The 22,730-nt window shown below is 37.8% G+C and overlaps 1 protein-coding gene across 2 annotated transcripts in view; it reads left to right on the top strand.

The window, feature by feature from the left end:
* Positions 1-22,730, top strand: part of PRKG1 (protein kinase cGMP-dependent 1) — a 1,119,499-nt gene that overhangs the window by 135,640 nt on the left and 961,129 nt on the right. The gene's annotated exons all lie outside the window — the stretch shown is intronic.

Below are 22,730 nucleotides of genomic sequence, written 5' to 3'. Positions count from 1 at the left end.
TTGATATGACTATGTGATTTTTATCTCTCAATTTGTTTATGTGATGTATCACGTTTATTGATTTGCGGATATTGTACCATCCTTGCATTCCTGGAATAAATCCTACTTGGTCATGGTGTATGATCTTTCTGATGTACTGCTGGAGCCGATTTGCTAGAATTTTGTTGAGGATTTTGGCATCAATGTTCATGAGGGATATTGGCCTGTAATTCTCTTTCATTGAGTTGTCTTTATCTGGTTTTGGTATTAGGGTGATGCTGGCTTCATAGAAGGAGCTTGGAAGTGTTCCTTCCTCTTGAATTTTTTGGAATAGTCTGAAGAGGATAGGTTTTAGTTCTTCCTTGAAAGTTTGATAAAACTCTCCTGTGAAGCCATCTGGCCCCGGGCTTTTGTTTGCCGGAAGCTTTTTGATGACTGCTTCAATTTCTTCCATAGTTACTGGCATGTTGAGCTGTTTAGAATCTTCCTGATTGAGTTTTGGAAGGTTGTATTTTTCTAGGAATATGTCGATTTCCTCTAGGTTGTCCAGTTTGTTGGAATAGAGTTGTTCGTAGTATTTTGTAACAATCCTTTGTATTTCGTCGGGGTCTGTTGTTATTTCACCTCTTTCATTTCTGATTTTGTTTATTTGGGTCCTCTCTCTTTGCTTCTTGGTGAGCCTGGCTAGAGGTCCATCAATCTTGTTTATCCTTTCAAAGAACCAGCTCTTGGTTTTGTTGATCTTTTGTATTGTTTCTTTGGTCTCTATGTCGTTTATCTCCGCTCTGATCTTTATTATTTCTTTCCTTCTGCTTACACTGGGCTTATCTTGTTGCTCTCTCTCTAACTCTTTGAGTTGTTGGGTTAGGTAATTTATTACCATTGTTTCTTGTTTTTTGAAGTAGGCTTGTAGAGCTATGAACTTCCCTCTCAGGACTGCTTTCATTGTGTCCCATAGATTTTGGATTGTTGTGTTTTCATTGTCGTTTGTTGCCATGATGTTTTTTATTTCTTCCTTGATGTCTTTGGTAACCCAGTCATGGTTTAATAACATGCTGTTTAGTCTCCAAGTGTTTGATTTCTTTGGGTTGTTTTTATTGTAGTTGATTTCCAGTTTTATGCCACTGTGATCTGAGAAGATACTTGATATGATTTCTATCTTCTTGAATTTGGAGAGACTTTGCCTATGTCCTAACATATGGTCTATCTTTGAAAATGACCCATGTGCACTTGAGAAGAATGTATATTCTGTGGCTTTGGGGTGAAATGTTCTGAAGATGTCGATTAATTCCATCTGTTCTAGTGAGTCATTTAGGATTGATGTTTCTTTGCTGATTTTTTGTTTAGAGGATTTGTCCAATGGTGATAGTGGGGTATTGAAGTCTCCTACTATGATTGTATTACTGTCAATCTCTCCTTTGATATCTTCCAGGAGTTTTTTAGTGTATCTTGGTGCTCCTGTATTGGGTGCATATATGTTTACCAGAGTTATTTCTTCTTGTTGGATTTCTCCCTTAAGTATTATGAAGTGGCCTTCATTATCTCTTGTTATGTCCTTCACTTTGAGATCTAATTTGTCAGATATAAGTATTGCAACCCCAGCTTTTTTTTCATTTCCATTTGCCTGGAAAACCTTTTTCCATCCCTTTACTCTCAGTCTGTATGCATCCTTTTTTTTGAGGTGGGTTTCCTGTAGACAGCAGATATCTGGGTTTTGCTTTCTTATCCAGTCTGTTACCCTGTGTCTTTTGATTGGGGCATTCAATCCATTTACATTTAAAGTTATTATTGATAGGTACTTATTTGACGCCATTTTTATTCTATACCCCTGTGTACCTTCTTTGCTTCCTATTTCTTTCTTTTTTTTACAGCAGACCCTTTAGCATTTCTTTCATTGCTGGTTTGGTGGTGATAAACTCCCTTAGTCCTTTTTTGTCTCTGAAGCTCCTGATTTCACCTTCAATTTTGATTGATAGCCTTGCTGGGTACAGTATTCTTGGATTTAGACCCTTCCTTTGCATGACTTGGTATATTTCATTCCATTCCCTTCTGGCCTGATGAGTTTCTGTTGAGAAATCAGTTGCTAGTCTGATGGGGGTTCCTTTGTATGTAACTGTCTGTCTCTCTCTGGCCGCTTGTAAGATTCTTACTTTGTCGTTGGTGTTTGCCAACTTAACTATAATGTGCCTTGGCGTCGGTCTTTTGGGGTTCATTTTGCTTGGAACTCTGTGAGCTTCTTGGATTTGTGTGGGTTTTTTCTTCCCTATATCAGGGAAGTTTTCTGTTATTATTTCTTCAAACAGGTTTTCTATTCCTTGCTCAGTTTCCTTTCCTTCTGGCACCCCTATTATCCTGATGTTGTTTTGTTTTGTATTGTCCCGAAGTTCCCTTACGCTCTCCTCAATCTTTCTAATTTTTGTTTCTAGAAGCTGTTGTAATTGGGTATTTTTTTCCATCTTGTCTTCTAGCTCACTTATGCGGTCCTCTGCTTCATCTAGTCTACTCTTGATGCTTTCTATTGAGTTCTTTACAGCAGCGATGTCACTTTTCATTTCTTCTTGGTTCTTCTTCATTTCTTCTTGGTTCTTACTCATATTGTCGAATTTGTCTTCCATCCTTTTCAGCCACTTTATGACCATTTCTCTGAATTCTTTCTCTGATAGGTTGTTTGCCTCTAAATCGTTTACTTCCTTTTCTGGTGATGCCTGCTTCTCTTTCCTGTGGGGGCTGTTTCTTTGTCTCCCCATGGTCTCTCTTCTCCGGATGTCTGGTTATATAGATTTCTCTCTCTGGCGTTGATTTAAAGGTATAAAATACAACACAACCAGGCACAACAGACAAGGCACTGAACAGAATTGTATTCACGATATTAATAACCTCCAATAAAGGTAACCACCAGAGAAAGACAAATTAGGGAATAGGAGTGGAAGAGGGAGAGTAAAAAGAAAGAACAACAACGAAGAAAAAAACAACAACAAAGAGTGTGAATCTGAACTTGGGAAAAGAGCAGAAAGAAAGAAAAGAAATAACAGAAAAGAAAAAGAAAAGAAAAAAAAAGTAAGAGAGACAAGAATGATACTAAGAGAGAAAAGGGGAACAAACTATATATATGGGGAGTAAACTCCACTAGAACAACCACTATTCCCAGCAAATTCCAGCAACACGAGCCTGGAGATTAATACAAACTACAACAGCAGCTAATATCAAGTGAGGCAAGGGAAAACAAAAGTAAAAAACAAACAAAAACAAAGCAAACAAAAGAACCAACCAAACCAACAAAAAGAATAATCTAAACAATCTCATAAAAAAGCATAAAAATTCAATCTAATCAACATTCAAGCAAACAACAACAAAAGGCCCGAGAGAAAAATAATTTTTTAAAGGTAGCATAGAGAGAGGTTTGTATGGATTTGGAGCAGGGGGTTGGGAATTAGATATATAAGTAGGGTGAAGTTTTAGCAGGGAGTAAACTGAAAAAGTAGGGAAAATCTAAAGCCAGAAAGGGTTAAGATAAACTGGGACCAAAAGGGGAAAGGTTAGGAGAGTGATGGCATAATTTTAGCTTTGAGATAGGGTAAAGCGATTGTAAGGGAAAGATGCAAATCGAATGTAGGACACTAATCCAAAAATAAAAGAAAGAGAAAATCAAATGACATTAAAAAAAAAAAAAAAGTAAAATAATAGTAATAATAGTGCTGATTGAAAATAAAAATGTAATAATTAAAAAGGTGAAAATCAAGTGAGGAAAAAGAAAAAAATATTAGTTTCTTAAGTAAAAGATGCAAAAAATGAAAATAAAAAAATATGAGAATAAAAAATTTAAAAAATTGAAAAAAGAATTGAAAATTAAAAAATAGGAAGACTAAAATGTGCAGTAGCGGCTGTCATTCACTTCCTCTATTATTCTGTTTGGTACGCCTTTTTCCCAGTCTGGGCGGTATTTCAGTTCAGCTTCATTCCAGGGCTCCTCAGTGTTGGAAGCCAGTCCTGCTTTTTAAGCCAGCCCTATCTTAATTTCTCGTATTTATTTTTGATTACACCAGAGACAATTAGCGTTTCAGCCCCTGGGTGGCAGTGTTTCTGAATTGACTTCCGGGCCTCTCTAGCTCTTTTTTCTTTTTTTTTTTTCCCCTTCTATGGCACTCACTACCGGTTTGTGGCGATGTGCGCCTCAGAGCTGCCTCTCTGATGGTCACACGCAGCTCTGGCCCCAGGTTCCGAAAAAACACCTTCCCCCTGCAGTCTTTCAGGGTTTCCACCTGGGTTTGCCTCTGTATTGGGCTTAGCAATCAGAGTCGGAAAGAGCCCAGGTGTGCGGACCGTGGGTCTGTGCCCCAGACTAAGGAGCCTGCACTCCTTTGAAAATTCTTAGTCTGACCCTCCTCGTCAGATTAAAATGAGTTGCTTTCAAGAGGTCACTTCTGTTAGCAGCTCAGAAGACCCCCCTCCTCATTCACGGATCACGGCAGTTCCAACTGCCGCTGATTTTTCTAGGCACAGACCTCCCGGCTCCTGCCGGTCCTGCGGCTGCCGCGCTTCTCTCACCCAGCGCCTCCCTCGCCCACCGCGGGGATCAGAAACCGCAGCTTATTTCAGACAAAATCTGACCTTTCCGTGGTGCAGTGAAGAGTTTCTTTGAATCCAAATGTTTGCGCTGATAGGGGACCGGTGGTCTGGTGCTCCCAGCAGTTCAGTGTTTGCAGTTGTCGCAGAAAGTCAGGTTTCCACTAAAATCCTCCTTTCCTTGCAAGATGGCGAGGCGCCCGGCGAGCCCGCAGCTCCAGGAGGGGACCCAGCCCCTGTGGGTGCTGCGCGGTCAGAGGAACACTGTCCAGCACTCCCCCGCCCTCTCCTGGAGTTTAGCTGTCCCTTGGCTTGCCCACATACACTCCCTCTGCGAGCCTCTGCTGCTCCGACTCTCCGCCCCAGGAACAGACTCCAAACCCGACTCTATTCCGTCGCCATTTTTCCCCCTATCTCTTGTCAGATTCTTCATTTTTAAATCCAGGAGTTTATCTCTATTTGATTTCTTGTACTTGGGAATCTTTTGATAGTTGAAATAATGGAGTGTTCATTGTAACATACAGTAGACTTGAAAATACTGCCTAGGAATATGGAAAATTGAGCATATATGGCAAGATACTAGTGGAGAAAATAATAGAACTACAGTCTTTTATATTTCTTCTTTTGTCATATACTTAATTGAATGTGAATCTGTACACTTCTTAAAGAGCTATTTATAGAACATAAATATGTATCTTTATTAATTTCATTTATTAGATATTTAAATAACGTCCTAGTCACACATCTCTGAACTACACTCTGGTCTTATTTGACATCTGGGATGACATACCATTTCCCCCAGAGTCTGTAATATTTCGTATACTACCATCTTAAAATATTGTTTCATAAACTCTCATAAAAAGTATTGCTAATTGTAGAAAAGCAGAATGACTGAACATACCAATGTATATGTAGTCCAGAAACTTCTTTGGTAATGATACAATTGAAGAATTTTGATTTTTACAGCAATTTAGAAAATTCATTCGTTTATTCAACAGGTACTTTCTTGGTAGACATTAATTCCTTGATCATGTTGGGTTTATAGATTACTGGGGTGAGGGGTGATATTGAGCAAGAAATTTCAAGATGAATTTTACAAAAAGAGAGGTAAAGGGTGCTGTGGGAACTGGAAGAGGATGGTGAATTCATCTAGTTCGAAGGGATGGATCAGTAGAGAATCGCTGGGGGAACTTCCCTGATGAACGGAAATTTAGCAGAGACCTGAAGAGGGAATGGCTTATTTGTAGTTCTTGAAGCAAGAGAGTGTCCACAGAAGACTAGTACAGTTGTAGTACAAGTCCAAAAAGGAAAATGTAACATGAGGCACACCAGAACTTGAGTGGGTTTGAAAACCAATGTCAAGATGTTGGTCTTATTTAAAGAAAGTTATTTAAGAATTTTAAGAAGGGGTGAAGCAGAAATAAAAAATATAATTAGAGTTGTATTTTTTAAAATAATTTTTAATTTTGAAATAGTTTAAGAATCACAAGAATTTGAAAAAATGGTATAGAGTATGTTCGTGTACCTTTCAGCCAGTTTTTCCTAATGACAATGTGTTACATAACCATAGTACAGTGTAAAACCCAGAAAATTTATGTTGCTACAATGTTATTAACTCAGGTATAGACTTTATTTGCATTTAACAGTTTTCACAAGCTGATTTTTATGTATGTGTGTGTGTGTGTTTTAATTTATTACAATGTGTAAAAGGGATTAAGTATGGATGCAGGGGGACAATTTGGAGATTAAGAAGTCTCTAAATAGACTTGAAAGTGGAGTTGATCGATGAAGTTACCTTAAACTCTAAGTGGCATGGAGCTGACTAGAGGTGGATAGATTCAAGAAAAAATTAAGAGGTAGAAAGGATAAATGGGTCTTGGTGACTACTGGTTATGAGTTTTGAGGAAGGGAATGAAGTCAAAGATGACCTCAAGACTTCTATTTTGAGCAACCGGGTGGGTGGTGATGCCACTGGTTGAGGTGCAGAATTCTAGAGGAGACAATTTGTTCAGAAAGAAGACGCATTCAGTGTGACCATGGTGAGTTTAAGGTACCTGTGTAGGCAAGAAGCCTTTCAGCTAGAGCTCTACATAGGGATTTTGGCACTGTCAGCATACGGATAGTAGTTTTAGCAAGATTATCTAAGAAGAGTATGTAAAATTAATGGAAAAATAAAAGGCGCATAACAGAGCCCCAGGAACTATTAATGTTTGGTGGATTGACAAGAAGGAGGAGCTGGTAAGGTGACTGAAAGGAACTAACAGAGAGTCAAGGTCTGGAGGAAAGAGGGAGGGGAGAACTGGGATGTAGGGGGATGGGAAGGGAAAAGAGAGGGAGAGGGAGAAGGGAATGGGGAGGGTGAGGGGCAGGGGATGGAAGGGAGAAAGAAAGGAGAGATGGGGAATTTAGTAGATTGACATTATATAAACAAAGAGTGTTTCAGAGAGTAAATATCCTGGTAACTTCTGTCTCTTTGCTCTGATTCCATGCAAAGTCATAATTGAGAACTTTCCTGTGGTTCTCTGTGTGGTCCATTCTTCTATTTTTAAAGTTTTCTTATTTATACGTTTGCAAACTCAACTCTAAGATAAAGTGTGATATTTTCTGCCACATTGCTTATGTCTTCCCAAATGTTATTTTGGATTGACAATACTTGAATATACCATATTTTATGGATTCATTTTTCTTTGAAGTCACCAGGAACTTAAAAAAAAGAGAAAAAATGGACAAACTAGGCATAAAAGTGTAGGTTTAACAAAATATTTTTACATGTGTACATATAATTAAAATGGATTTTACATGCTATGACATGTAATTGGCAGTACAGATATCCATCAGCGGGGTCATACCCCAGGCCAATTGACATTAAATTTTGGGGTTGGGCTCCGGGTACACTTTAAAAATCTTCTCAATTTACTCGGATGCCCAGTGTGAGTAGTGGTAGTAAATGATTTGAACATAGACATACTCTGATAATCTTTGTGGAGGAGTTTCTGTATAGTGACTTGAAAAAGATACTCCCTAGTAGAAACCTTATGGGTATCCCTATAAAGGAAGGGCATGCTGAATAAGTTTTCCTGAATGAAATGTAAAGAAATAGAAGACAAGATATTTATAGTTGACCCACTACATTGGGAAGCGATCCTCACAGATCCCAAACGGGATTCTAGGTTGGAGTTTGTGGGGCAAGGGCTTGATTTATAGATGTGTGCTAAGACAAGCTGAGGGATGAGTTCAGAATAAACAGGCTGAAAGAACATCTCTTCGGACCATTTGCTATTAGATGGGGAGCAAAGGTGATAACAGTTTAAGTAAGGGATAACCAAAGGCTGAGCTAAGGCTTTAGTTAAAGGAATGATGCAAGACAAGGGTGGCAATTAAATGTAGTAAGAGGAAATGTGTTTGGATTTTGCTGGAAGTAGGTACGGGAGAGGGAGGAGGATCATAATAATAAGTTGAACATTTCTTTCGGGATTTTCACTAGGAAAAAGGTAGCGTATTGTTGGTTTCTATAATGTGCTATGGAAAATGACTGTGGGTGGCCCTGGCTGGTTTGGGTCAGTGGATAGAGCATCGGCCTTCGGACTGAAGGGTCCCAGGTTCTATTCCAGTCAAGGGTACATGCCCAGATTGTGGGCTCAGAGGCAGTCGATTAATGATTCTCTCTCATTATGATGTTTCTCTCTCTCTCTCCCTCTTCCTTCCTCTCTGAAATCAATAAAAAACATTTAAAAAATTAAAAAAAAGAAATAAAATGATTGTGGTTGTATCAGGGAGAGGACAAGAAAACTATATGCCAAATTTAGTTTAAGTTAGCAATGGAGCATCTGGTTCCATGAATTTGGGCAGAATTCCAAGTGGATATGTACTGAGTGTGGATACATAGGTAGCTTAGCATGTCATTATTTCCTAAAAAGTAGATTAAGGTTAAACTTAAAAATAGGTACTTTTCACTTATGCATTTACTCCCTACTATCTTTTAAAAGAATTTAAGGTAGCTAAGAAGCTGGGTTAAATGGCTAAAGTTATCCATGGATGGAAAGACTAAATAATAAACATGATAACAACTTCAAGAGTGAAAAGTGAAATGAAGTCTTCATTTTATTAACTCCGAGCAAAGCTTTGCTTCCCTGACATTTAGAACTTCACAATACTATATTTGGTACAGAAATCTTAATGATCCTCACAGTGCAGTCATTTCTCTGAATGGTGTCACTTACAATGCAGTTCTCCACTTAGGAAGTAAATGGAGGGGAGGGTAATGAGGCTTATATGATGGTGAGTGAGTGAGTCAACGTATGATTAATACTGAGTCACTTTCATGTTCTCTATTGCCTGCCTTTCTGCTTAATGGTTTCATGTGTTTTTTTGTTTTTTTTTATCTGCAGGAACTTGGTATGAGAATAAAATCTGTTAAACAAGTTTCTTGTATCGATTATCCTGTCAGGTTGCTAAGGAGTGTATTTCCTGCACACGGAGGAATCCTTCCCACTCCAAAGATGGCAGTCTAATTTTGATTCGATTCATGTTGATTGCCCTTTTGCTCTGATAAGTAAGGAGGGATCCAGGCTCTTAACATATTCAGAACATTTTAAAATAGATCATGGAACCTTCTCTGCATGTAACCTGACCACAATACACTTTGTAGCCTCAAGTGCATAGCTATATGTGTGGTATATGTGCTGTGTATATATATTTTAATGTGGAGGACTGACAGTAAGTCTTATTGGCTTTCTTATAAGTAATTCGGTTTCCAAGCAAGTTTCAGTTGCTGTGATACCCTATGCTTAATTTAAACTGAGCAATAGTAAAGGTATTCTTAAATTATTTTTCAATTAATTGGGCCAATGAAGATCAGTGCTTATTGTTGCTAGACTATGATTGACTCATGATCGAGAGAAAGACCAGTGATTTAATAAAAGTAATCATTTTGGAAACTATACATATGGTGGAATCAAAAGGAAAAGTTATGTATTCTTTCTCCTTGAAATGCTTCCTTCATGCCACCTCCCTGATGTTTTCTTTCCTATTTCTGCTATTTCGCAATCTCTTTTGTGAGCTCCTCTCCCTAGACCCACTCCTGGGTTCCTTTGGTCCCCTGTAACCTCTCCTAGTCTAAGCCATCTCATTAGCACCGATGTCTATTCAGTTGCTTAAATTGGAAACCTACGACTGCTCCCTTTCTCTCATCTCCACATTTAATCTATCTGTAAGTCCTAGAGCTTCTGCTTGCAAAATATGCTTTCAGCTTATCCACACTGCTGTCCCTCTCTACTGTGACATTCCTAATCTAAGCCATCGTTATGTTTCGCTTGAAAATAGTACAGTAGCATCTTTTTCTGAGCTCTCCTTCCTCTTAACTTCCACCTACAACTGCCCCAGTTCATTCACTGAAATCCTTGTGTGTTTGTTTTTCCCCAACATGAATCAGACCATGTCGCTATCCTTGTTTCACCCTGTTAACAGGTTTCTACTTTACTGAGAATCCAGTTCTTTCCCACAGTCTGCAAGGCTCTGTCTAAACAAGCCCCAGCTAGCATCTCCATATTTACCTCCAGCCAGCCTTTCTCTCTCATATATTTTTTTTTATTGATATTTTGCAGAGAGAAAGAGAGAGGGATAGACAGTTAGAAACATCGATGATAGAGAAACATCATCAGCTGCCTCCTGCACACCCCTACTGGAGATGTGCCCGCAACCAAGGTACATGCCCTGACTGGAATCGAACCCGGGACCTTTCAGTCCGCAGGCCGACGCTCTATCAACTGAGCCAAACCGGTTTCGGCCAGCCAGCCTTTCTCTTACCAGAGACTCCAGCTCACAGGGGCTTCCTTCTCCAAACTTGAGCCTGAAAACATTCTGTTCCTTTTGCTTTGAGTGCCTTTCTCTTAGATCTCCTATGGGGTGGCTTATTTTACCCTTAAATCTCAGCCTATTACATTTCCAGACAGGTTTTTATTTCAGATCCCAAATAGGTCTTCCTCTTTATTCTACATTTAGGACCCACTTTGTAACCTTCCAAACATTTTCTCTATTTTAATAATATTGTGTGTTTGTTTGTTTATATCTATGTTGTCTCTCCTCTATTTCTAGAATCTTACTCTAAGAAAGCAAGGACTCTGTCTCATTTATCCCTGTGCACCCAGTGCCATGTATGAAGCACTCAATAAATGCTTTTTATATGAATGAATGAGTGAATATATGAGCATGAATATGAATGGATGAATGAATGAATGAACACTATAAGGGTCAGGCTGAGCAGACTGATGCCTAAAGGCTGATACACTTGGAGCAGCATGACCTTGGGATGAACATCGAATGTTGCATCAACCATTTTCCTAATTAACGTACTGATTTGTGTCTGGAAGTTTTTCTTGGGAGGACTAAGTTAAGTAACATGTACAATTAAAATTGCTCAAAAGGCTTTCTCCTAGGCCTGTGGTCGGCAAACTGCGCTCGCGAGCCACATGTGCTCTTTGGCCCCTTGAGTGTGGCTTTCCACAAAATACCACAGCCTGGGTGAGTCAATTTTGAAGAAGTGGCATTAGAAGAAGTTTCAATTTAAAAAATTTGGCTCTCAAAAGCAATTTCAATTGTTGTACTGTTGATACTTGGCTCTGTTGACTAATGAGTTTGTGCAGCTGGCCTTCTACCTAGACTGTACCCACAAGAAAAGGTAGAGTGTCCTCATGGGTTACCTCCCACTCCTCACATTTCTTTGTCCCTTTTCCTTCTCCCTCATTCATTCTGGAGAGCGACAAAGAATGTAGAAACCATGGAATGGGCTGTGTGTAGAGCGCTTGTCCAACAATCCTTACATCTTTAATAGCACCTGCACATCTAGGGCTAGGTCACAGCCCAACCACTCCATGAAAGAGTCCCCTGAATCCCTGGAAACCACTGCCCCAGGAACGTTGGAAGCACTGCCTCCTGCTGGCTCTCTGAATCCTTTTTGCTGTATCTCACTGCCTCAGGTTGAGGAGTCAATCAATGTCTTGGGCTCAGTTCTGCCTGAATTCCCTTTGGATGAATTCTTTAAGCTGTTTTTTCCCTAGACCTCACTTTGACTCAGTGTCCCACAACCTCGGGATCAAGGTTCCTCCCTTCCTATAGCCTGTCTCTGGCTTTTGGAACCTGGGCCTAGCGGAGCCCTGTCGTTCCCCCTTTGACTGGCTGGAGGCATTGAGTGTTAGATTATGGACCTGCAAATGTGTTTGCACTTCCAATACATTTTGTGCTCTGAACCCCGCGTCCTCTGCATTTATTTATTAGACTCATCTCCTTGGCTTCATGGCCTGCCTACACTTCTTTATGGCTTCTCTGTTATTTTTGTCCTTCTCTCACTGATGGGTGTGACCTTATTTCACAAAGGATACATTTTTAGTACTGAGTTTTTAGATTTGTAGGTATGACTTACTTCCATAAATACTACACTCATGTCAGCAGCAACTCTAGGTCACTTTGTAAATCACTTTGTGGATAATAATGGTTGTGTTAGAAACCCATGAATCATTATTGCTTGTATTTACCTGCAGTGGCTAAATGTGAACCTAGAATAGTTGTGCTGGAAAAATAATAAATATTAACTATTTGCCACAGAAAAGGACAAATCTGTAACAGACAGCATGGTACAAGTAAACACATAGTGGATTCAAGTTATAAAATCACATTCGTTTATCTTCCTCATTTCCTTCCTCCTGCCCTCTCTGTCTTTTTCAGTAAAAATTTAAGGTAGCTAACTCAATAGGTTATAATGCATATACCATTATGCTAACATGTTTTACGTTTATAAATCTTACGTATTATATTTCTACCATAATAACATAGAAAGCATTTAATGTTTAGTATCTTATATTGACTTTGAAATATATTTATATTCTAGGTCATCAATTATATTAATTACAAAATTAATATAATTTTGAGTTTTTCTTGGAATATTTTATTTTTAGCCTATTAGCAAAATGAGAACTTCCTTTTTATTTTGAGTTCTAATACAGATATACATCCCAATTGATAGTAAATTTTTGTACACTCTATTCCCTCCATATTTGTATATCAAGTTCACCTGAGGCAGGGTTTGTGGGAAGGGAGAGAGAGAGAAAGAGTAACTGCTCAAGGCAGAGAAGAGAAAAAAATGTGAACACACTGACATCCAGATAAATTAAATTTTATTCCTAAATTCAAGAGTTGTTTCTGTATTACAGGTAATCTTATGTGAAGCCACAAAACATGCTCATACTTTGGTAATGTGGAAATGAATTTATTCAGAAAGGCAATCTCTCTGAAGGAACCACTGGACAATTTTTTAAACCATAGAATTATTGTCAAATGGCCACAGTTCCCTGATGATACTGGTTCAATGGATACTGGTTCAGTCTTTGTCCAAGCGAGTTTGAACATTAAACCAGAAAAAGAGAGAGAGAGAGAGTGAGAGAGAGAGAGAGAGAGAGAGAGAGAGAGAGAGAGAGAGAGAGAATGAATACGTGAATGTGTGTGTAATGAAGGAAGATCTGAAAAGCATTTATTGCAGGCCAGTAATCAGACCTAAGTTCTACTTTAATCTCTAACACAAACTTGGCAGGCATCTGACCCCTATGCGCCTTTGTTTTCTTATCTGTCAAATAGGGATAATAGTGACATCTGTTCTACCTACTGCACACGTTTGCGGCAATAGTGGAATGAAATGTCAGATGTGGATTTGTTTTGAAAGCATGAAAAGCTCTCTGCAGATAAAAGGTCATATTTTCCAAGCATAGCATTCTTACTTTTGCAGAATTAGAGATAGGTGAGAAGAACATTTGCTTTTGGATTTTATAATTGGATACTATATTCAAATTTTCGATACAATTTAGTATTGTGAGCTCAGAAGTCAAATAATTTAGGAGCATGTGGCTTAGGAGTCAAACAGATTTACCTTTAAATATTGACTCTATCTGTCACGTATTAGTCACACAACATTGGACAGGTGACATAAATGCTCTGAGCCTCAGTTCACCTTAGCAAACTTAGCAAGTCATTGTGAGACTTAAATGAGGTAAATCTCATCGTCGGGGGATTTAGAGTAAGCATGTAATCAATATAAGTGGTACTAGTGTATTACTATTACTGTGATGACAAATCATGTTGTCATGATTATTGCTTAATTTTTCACTTTGGCTAAGAAGCCTTGAAACCACAAAGTTTTTAAAACTAGAAGCATGATTGCTTTGTTTTTAAATTAAAAAAAAAATTCTCCATATATATGCCATCACCCTGTAGGCAGACACAAAGTATCTAATGTATGAAAGCCTAAGGCAAACTAAGCCCATCTGCCTCCTAACACCTGCATGTCCCTGTAACAAGGCTAAATTTGGCTCTAATTTTCTGGAAGCATCACTACAGGGAATAATGAATCACCCAATTCACAACTTCTAGCCAGATGAAAGCATACATGTTTTGGAGGTGGGTGGTTGGTACAAACATGTTATTTTCCTGATGCTGAACTCAGACAAGTGTAAGGTAATTTAAAATGCACATTCATTTGGCCCCGGCCAGGGGACTCAATTGGTTAGAGCATTGTCCTATACACCAAAAAGGTTTCAAGTTCACTCCCTGGTGCTTATGGGAGGCAACCCATTGAGGTTTCTCTCTCACATCGATGCCTCTCTCTCTCTCTCTTCCTATGTCTCTAAAATCAATAAACATATCGTCAGGTGAGGATTTAAAAAATGTAATTTGTCCCAGATATTAAATAGGAGAAACATCTAAACAATAGAATATTTTCTAAACTGATTCTCTAATGATCAATTTTAAAATCAAGCATTGCAATAATTGAATTGGTGATGAAACACACTGGGTTTCAAAGGACCACACACAACATCATGGTACCCAATCTGTGCCCTCTAGGGAGGGTCATGTGGGTGATAAGGAACTTAATGGATGCTCATGTTGACCTTGCTAGAAACAAAGTAATTCTAGAACTCAATTGTTTGTGTATTTTAAAAGCTATAATATTGCTTCAAAACATTGTATTGCAATAAGCTGAATGTTTTCTTCCCAGTTATTGCTCTGTTTTGCAGTTTAAGTATCTAAACTTCAAAAATCGGGTTAGTTCATAATTGATCATGCCACATGGTTCTTCTGCAATGTACTGTATACAGTCATTTATTTTCATAGAAAATGCTTTATGGTATTTATCTGAAACTCCACAGTTCTACTTCTGATTTAAGGAAACTTTTTATTGATTTTTAGAGATGAGGGGCAGAGAGAGGGAGAGAGAAACATCCATGTGAGAGCGAAGTATTGATCAGTTGCCTCCTGAATGTATTCTGACTGGGGATCGAGCTGCAACCCCGGTATGTGCCCTGACTGGGAATCAAACCAGCAACCTTTTGGTGCACAGGAGGATGTCCAACCAACTGAGCCACACCTGCGAGGGCCCCGCAGCTCTACTTCCATGATAAGAAAGAGGAGCTTATAGGACAAGAGCTTGATCTGCCTCTTTTTAAGTTAGGGTCCGGAGTGTGAAGTGGCCGTCAGATGTGTTTCTGGAGCACCGAATGACTTGAAGAGTTGAACGGGATACTTTAATACTGACTTTTTGTATGTTGATGAACACCTACCAAGAACAATAATTTTCTCTTCCTTTAATTAATACATGTCTGCTCAGTCTGTTAGCATCCAACCAGTGACTTTAATAGTTAGAGCGATTTAGCAAGGTGCCTAGTCAGTAAGAATGAGATGAAAGTAATAGTTAAAAAGGAGAAGGCTTAAGGGACATTTGAGCAAATAAATATTGTATGGGATAGTACTTCTTACTTGCCTCAATCATCGTTTTGTTTTAGAGTTATAATGTCTAATTTAATTCAGATACTTACTACAGAAAAATAGAAGGGAAATGGCAACTGGAAATTATTGGCGATGCATATAACAGACAAAACATTAATATCATTCATCACTTAAGAACTATGTTGCTATCATATATGTTGGCCCAGTGATTCCCCTGTTTTGTATCAAATACTGATTATAGGGGGGAATGTTGCAAATAGTTTTAAATTCTTTATGACTCTTTTACTTTTTTGTTAAATTTATTGGGGTAACATTGGTTAATGAGATTATATGCAAATCAAGTATACATTTCTATGATACATGATCTACATATTGCATGGTGTGCTCACCACCCTGTCAAATCATCTTCCCTCACCATAGATTGACCTCCTTTACTTTAAATACTCCTAAGCCCCCTTTCCTCTGGTAACCACATACTGTTGTCTGTGTCTATGAGTTTTTATTTATTTTTCTTGTTTGTTCATTTATTGCTTTCAGTTTTATATCACACATATGAGTGAAATCATAAGGTTATTAACTTTTTCTGTCTGACTTATTTCACTTAGCTTGATATTTTCAAGGCCCATCCATATACCAAATCTTTATCCAGTCATCTATTGAAAGACACTTCAGTTGTTTGCTTGTGTTGGACACTGTGAATAATGCATATATCTTTGTGAATAAATGTTTTTAATTTTTTTGGGTAGATACCCAGAAAATAGATTGCTGGATCACATGGTACCTCTATTCTTTGATACCTATTCTTCTCAACCTCTTCCAAAAAATTGAAGAAGAGGCAATATTTGCTAACACATTTTATAAGGCCACCATTGCCTTGATACCAAAACCTGTCAAGGATGATACAGTAAAAGAAAACTACAGATGAATACATCTGATGAATTCAGATACAAAAATCCTAAGTAACATATTAGCAAATCAAATACAATACATTAAAAAATAATACATCATGCACGGCCAGTGTGGCTCAGTTGGTTGAGTGTCCTCTCGTGCACCAGGAAATCACTGGTTTGATTCCTGGTTAGGGCACATGCCCAAGTGGTGGGCTCCACCTCCAATAGGAAGCATGCAGGACACAGACAATTGGTGTTTTCATCTCTCTCCCTCTCCCTTCCTTTCTCTCTAAAAAAAAAATAAATAATATTTAAAAATAAGACATCATAATCAAGTGGGGTTCGTAACTCCTTTATGCTATAAGAATGGGATAGCTATAGCAGAGTTGGTTGATGTGAAAATAGTCTGAAACTTGTTAAAAACTGATTTTCAGTTTTGAGGAAGTATCTAAATTAGCCAATACCTTCGTGGGATTAAATTTTATCTTTAAAAATGTGGGCTGACTGATATTTCTCAGCTCTCAGCCAGCTTATGTCTATCTACAGAGTTCATTCAGGAAAGTTGTTAGGCAAGAAATAGGACCCACTGTTTGGGCAGAATCATAATAGTTGGGGCAGTAAGAGGACTACTCCAAGAGTTTTTCTTGCTTATAGGTTATTAAACAAATATTTCACAGTAGATAGATGGAGTTATCCTATTGTAATAGCTTCTGAATTAGAAAATCTTAAGGGGTCTAGCAATAACTTTATCTGAGTAAAAAATCTATGAATTGTCAATCAGAGGTTAAACCTCTGAGTTGCCAAGTTTAGAGACACTATTGTAGGTCAAGGTGACTTTGAAACTGCATTTACTGCTTCTCCTGACATTTGAACCTACAAGTGACCATTGAAAGATAAAGAAATTTAGTGAGTTTTTTTAGTCAAAGAGTTGATGAGTTTTCTAGTAAAAAATTTGATTACGTAAGTTTTCTATACCTTTAAATTACTTAAGGTAATCTCCATTATTAGTATTAATTTAATAGCTTTGACTTTTTAAAAATATGTTTTTTTATTGATTTTTAGAGAGACAGAAAGGGAGAGAGTTAGAGCGATAGAAGCATCGATGAGAAACATTATCCATTGGCTGCTTCCTGCATGCCTCTTACTGGGGATCGAGCCCACACCTGGGCATGTGCCCCAATGGAGAATTGAACCAGTTACCTATTGGTTCATGGGTTGACACTCAACCACTGAGCCACTCTGCCTGGCTTGACTGTTTTTTTGTTGTTGTTTGTTTTTTAACAGTGCATGGAAGTCTTTGTCAAAAGAAGGGATCATATATTACTTTTCACATGTTTAGGGCATATTTACTATTGCCTGGCATGTGTTCAGGGGGAACTAATCTAAAGAGAGGCTGTTAATGGAGTGTAACTTTTTAGTGTCTAGAGAAAGCTTGAAATTGGAGAGCAGACCTAATTCTCTCCCTATATGTAAAAGTTGGCTGAGAGTCCAAGTAAATGTAAGATTTATGAAAGTTCCCAAGAGTTTCAAGTATAAGAATTTCTAAGTAATATGATAATAACTTAAGTTTTTATAGCCATTAATTGATGAAATTAATGATAGAAACCTTCCATGAAATAAGTAACATTTAAAAATAAATTTGTATTATTTATTGTTTATGTCTGATAGATTATCTGAAAGTCACAGGTTTTCTTATAAACCTTCACTGGATTCCTAAGGCTTTAGAATAAAATAAAAATCTTTATCACAGTCTTCAAGGTCTTATGAGGCCTGGCTTCTGACTACCTTTGCGTCTCACACGCCTATCCCTTTCCTTCTTGCTCACTCTATGCTTCAGCCATATGGGTCTAATTTCCTTGAGCAGATCAAGTGTGTTCCAACCTCTGGACCTTTGTCTTTGTCTTTTACCTACAATGCTCGTCTCCACACTCTTTGCATGGTTGAATCCTACTGTTAACCAGTCCTCAGCTCAAAGAAGACTTCCCAGTCATCCCATCTGAAATAGCCTTTTCACTCTTTGAAATAAAACTAGTGCTACATAGATATTGCTAGCCCACGATATGATAACCTGAATGTCAGATATCCTTTTATTAATGTTGAGAAAACTAATGAGTCTCTGTTTATTAATAGTGAATAATGCTGGCTCCCTGGTTAGAGAAGTAGGTGCATATTTCTCTGTACTCACCCTGGAATTGCCCACTTTTATCTCAGTTTGTATAAAAAGACAATTTCTGTCAAATATCCTTTGTGTCTCTTCAGGAACTTGCTCTGCAATAAGCAAATAGAGAAGTGAACTTTCCAATTTATTTTCTTAAAATTGTGAGTTTGGGCTGTAACCGGTTTGGCTCAGTGGATAGAGCGTCGGCCTGTGGACTGAGGGTTCCCAGGTTCGATTCCGGTCAAGGGCATGTACCTTGGTTGCAGGCACATCCCCAGTGGGGTGTGTGCAGGAGGCAGCTGATGGATGTTTCTCTCTCATCGATGTTTCTAACTCTCTGTCCCTCTCATTTCCTCTCTGTAAAAAAATCAATAAAATATATCCTTTTTTAAAAATTGTGAGTTTGGAAGAACTATGGCTAATCATGGCATTAAATTATCTGGGGATATTATAGCACCTAATGAAATTTTTAATAAAGGATAGGATCATCAGATTGGTTGCAGCATTTATAAATTAAGGTGCACTAAATTCTTCAGATGTTAAAAAAATAATATATATCCAGGGATGTGCTGGAGCCAACTCAGACTGGATCATAAAAGAACTGCTTGTTACATTTTCAGGAATTTTGTATGTAGGTTGCCTTTGCATTGGTAACTTGAAATTAGGTGTGGCAAGAATATTTATACCATGGAAATTGGCAAACCCTACAAACCTGGGCTTTTTTCTTCTTTTCCCTGGAGAGCCAGTTTACCAGCACACTGCTATATGTAGCTAATATTTTAGAGGTTGACAATTGGTTGATGACAAATCAATAAGGCTAGCATGAAATAACCAAGTAACTTTTATGGGTGTTTGGATTTTAAAAACCACAAATTTGGGGTATGGAAGAAAAGTTTTTTAAAAAAATAGATTATTTGTTCACAGAAGCAGATAAGAAAGATTAGAAATCAAGATCTTTGTATTTGCTTCTTATACCTCCCAGATCAGGCTGCTGATTTCTTGCAAATGTTGTTAAAACATATACTCTGGGTTAGAGGAGATAGCCACCTTCTGGAACCTGTGATAGCAGCTTGCCCAGCTCCCATACAGATATCACAGTTTAGCTGACCTCATATGCAGCATCTTATCTTATTACAGTGAGTGTCTTAGACTATTTCTTCAGGAAAAGAAAAAGACTCAAAAAATATTTTGGTGGAGGCTCTGGTTGATTATAATCTATTAGAGGCCCAGTGCATGAACTTCGTGCACAGGTAGGGTCTCTAGAGGCTGCTGGCTGCCAGCTGGGGGTGGGGGGGAGGCCTCCTTTCCCCCAGGTGCCTGCTGCCACCTGCCACCGCTGGCCCCACCCCCTGGTTGAACTCCCAGTCAAGGGGACAATTTACATATTAGGCTTTTATTATATAGGGTAATGTTGGAGCAAGTGGAGACTAATGTGAGTTGACCTAAAGTCCTTCAGTGGGAAAGAACTTAATGGAAAATTACACAGAGGCAGGTCTTTAAGTATTGCTCACGGATAAGAACATCTTTGAGTTACTACACAGAGGCGTAAGATTTCTATCTTGTCAAGGAAGAGATGGATTATTTGTGACATTCTAGAGGCGAACATGCTATTGGACAATACCTGTATGAAGGGATAAATGATAAGACATGGGTCTTATATTTTTCAGTTTGTTTTGCAGTGACACAAAAGCATATATGAAAGCCTCAAATTTGCTTTAGTGGAGACTTGAGGTAGAAATGTTCTCCATTTAAAATGAAATTTGAGAAGCAAAAGCAACCTGGAATTCCTCTCTTCTCCCTCTTCACCCCTACACTTTTAAAAAGCACTTAAAATTTTGGAAAATTCTAAGGGATTGTGTTAGATCTCATTGTGTCATCTTTTTAATGTCTTGATACAATGGGTTAATAATACTGTTTACCAGATAAGAGAAAGTGACTTGTGTCAATCATCTTTGGACTGAGCTAATTATTTTCATGGAAGTGAGATTTATTTCTATCCTTGTGGCATTTCTAAGGCTCATATTTTTAGTGGAGCACTATTAATATTCACCAAAGGATAAGATACCATGTGTAGCTAAACATGGTGGGATTCTGAGGTTGATAATATCCGATCTTTATATTATTAGAAAATATGAACACATTGATGGCCTCATTCTTTGACCCAAACAAAATAAAGGAATCTTTAGTAAAGAGAATATTATCAATTTGATTAAAATTAATTTCCTGAAAATAAGTCCTGGTTATTGGAAAAAATAATCCTAGAACAATAGTGTGCAGCAGTCATTATGACAGTACTCGTGGTATAGTTGAGGTCAGGAATGGTGAGCATACTTAGGAAAGGAGAGCTCATGAATATCATAGATAGGGACCAAGTTTTACATAATGTTGTTAAAACATATACTCTGGGTTAGAGGAGATAGCCACCTTCTGGAACCTGTGATAGCAGCTTGCCCAGTTCCCATACAGATATCACAGTTTAGCTGACCTCATATGCAGCATCTTATCTTATTACAGTGAGTGTCTTAGACTATTTCTTCAGGAAAAGAAAAAGACTCAAAAAATATTTGTTGAAGACTCAAGAGAATCGACTCTTTACCTCAGAAGAAATAAAGTTTTGGCAAACCAGATTAAGAAAACAACATAGAGCTAAATAGCCCTATTAAAGTAAAGGTTTCACAAGCAGACTTTAAAAATAGAGCCTATTCTGAAGTCCTTAACCATTGGCCATCATCTCCATCTCTTTACTAAGTGAAAATTCCTGCCACTAGTATTTTCTTACAGGCCGTAGGAAGAGGATCGATTAAAAAGAATATTATTGAATATACCAATAACAATCAAGCAGTAAGTATCTATATTTAAGTAATTATTTAGATGAGCAATAGCTTTTTTGTTTTACCTCATAGCATAATTATTTTCATAAACTACCTTTAAAGATTTTTCAATATAAAAAGAATTCCCATTCTAGAAAGTTTTATAAAAAGAGAACAGTAGAAAGAAAAATATAGTTCTGTCACCAAAGGCAACTGAACTCTAATACCAGTGTCTTATTTTCTTCTGATATTGTTTCAAGTCATAATTCCTATTACTACTGCTGCATTTAATATTACTACCAGCTTATTCACCCACCATTTACTGAAAGTAACACTATATTTTCATTGGTCCTCACATATAATTCTGTTAGGTTGGTAATTTTTAAAATGCCATTTTACAAATGATAAAATGGAAATTCAAAAAAGTAAGACAACCTGCTCAAGGTATAGTAGGTGGCAAGGCTCACATTGGGTCCTGGATACATCTAATAACTCCAAACACTCTTTTCTTTACATTTCATCACACACAGACCTTCTTATTCTGGAGATAATTCTATATCTTGTATTTTCACTTCAAAAATACTGTAAGAATTCCCTATACATGACTACTCTTTATAAACATAATTTTAATTGCATTATAACAGTCCAAATGTTTGCATATTGATGAATTTTCAGTTATTTTCATTTTTATGTAAACCCCATCATTTCTTTTTTTTTTTAAATGTATTTTTATTGACCTCAGAGAGGAAGGGAGCGGGAAAGAGAGATAGAAACATCAATGATGATAGAGAATCATTGATCGGCTGCCTCCTGCATGCCCCACAATGGAGATCAGGCTCGCAACCTGGACATGTGCCCTGACCTGGAATCGAGACATGACCTCCTGGTTCATAGGTTGATGCCCAACCACTGAGCCACTCAGGCCTGGCGACCCCTTCATTTCTTAAAGCCAAATCGTTATGAAACATGATGTGTGAAGGCTAGTCCAGTCAGACTGAGGTCTACTAGTAGATGAAAAGCTACCCAGAAATGGGCGGGGCTGATACTTTAGTCAGTATTCACTACCGCAGGTCATTTCCCTGAAAGCCACCTGCTAAGGAAATGTGACAAAGACAGCTGTGGTCAAATGCTTTTCACATTGAGATATTTCATATAAAATTCCAAACGTGTTGCTTCTCTTCTATGTTGCTGAGGTCTTTGCTTGCTTCTTAGCCAGTTTCTGACTTCTCTGAGAGTATTCTGATTATCTCTTGACAAAATATTTTAAAATTTCTATTCACTTTAATTTTTTTTTATATCCTTGGGAAGTCATTTGGAGCTTATTATCCCAGTGAATCAAATTATCACCTTCTTTTAAGTTCTGCAAAACTTTCCTGTCAAACACTGAATCCCAATTACAGAATTTTAAAATATTTTCCCCACTGGCTACCCATTTAATTCCATGTCTAAATCATGTGTTTGAAATGTCTTGTTCAGTAGAGTTTTATCTTTCTGGTTACCTCAATTTAGTTGCTTGGAGAAATAAATATGCTTTACAGAAGAATGAGATATGAATAAATAACT

The sequence above is a fragment of the Eptesicus fuscus genome, chromosome 17, assembly GCF_027574615.1.
Source record: "Eptesicus fuscus isolate TK198812 chromosome 17, DD_ASM_mEF_20220401, whole genome shotgun sequence".
In the NCBI taxonomy this organism is placed as follows: Eukaryota; Metazoa; Chordata; class Mammalia; order Chiroptera; family Vespertilionidae; genus Eptesicus; species Eptesicus fuscus.
This window is presented reverse-complemented; position numbering and strand designations above follow the sequence as displayed.